Below are 833 nucleotides of genomic sequence, written 5' to 3' on the forward strand. Positions count from 1 at the left end.
CTCGGAGAGTGTAGTGGGTGCTTTTACGTGCCAGTCAGGCGGTACTGGCAACGGCCACACTCAAAATGGTGTTTTTTATGTGCCACCTGCACAGGAGCCAGTCCAGCGGCACTGGCAGCAACCTCACCCAAATGTTTTTTTCACGTGCCACCTATATAAGTGCCAGTAAGGTGATGCTGGTAACGATCACGCTCAAATGATGCTATTTACGTGCCACTGGCATGGAAGCCAGACAGCTGCTCTGGCAATGATCACGCTCCGACGGTGCTGTTAGTGCTCCACTGGCACAGGTGCCAGTCATTGAATTTGGTTCCATTACAATTTCGATTTCACTTGCCCCATCAGGTCTTCACAAGCAGAGTTTAGTTTTCAATGAAGGAAGGCTGGCATAGGTGCCAGTCGTCAAATTTGGTTCGATTTCGATTTCACTTGCCTCCCAATGCAGGATAAGTGGGCTGGCGGAGGCCACGGATTATGGTCTCACTTGGCTTGCCGAGTCTTCTCATGCACTGCATATTTCCGAATGTTTCGGTCACTAGTCATTGCCTCGGTGAGGCCTAATGTTCGAAGGTCGTGTTTCACCACCTCATCCCAGGTCTTCCTGGGTCTACCCCTTCCACAGGTTCCCTCAACCGCTAAGGTGTGGCACTTTTTCATACAGCTATCCTCATCCATTCTGGCCACATGACCATACCAGCACAATCGTCTCTCTTGCACACCACAACTGATGCTTCTTAGGTTCAACTTTTCTCTCAAGGTAGTTACACACTGTCAAGTATGTACACTATATATATCATCATCATCATCATCATCATCGTTTAACGTCCGCTTTC

Source organism: Octopus bimaculoides, chromosome 11 (assembly GCF_001194135.2).
Source record: "Octopus bimaculoides isolate UCB-OBI-ISO-001 chromosome 11, ASM119413v2, whole genome shotgun sequence".
In the NCBI taxonomy this organism is placed as follows: Eukaryota; Metazoa; Mollusca; class Cephalopoda; order Octopoda; family Octopodidae; genus Octopus; species Octopus bimaculoides.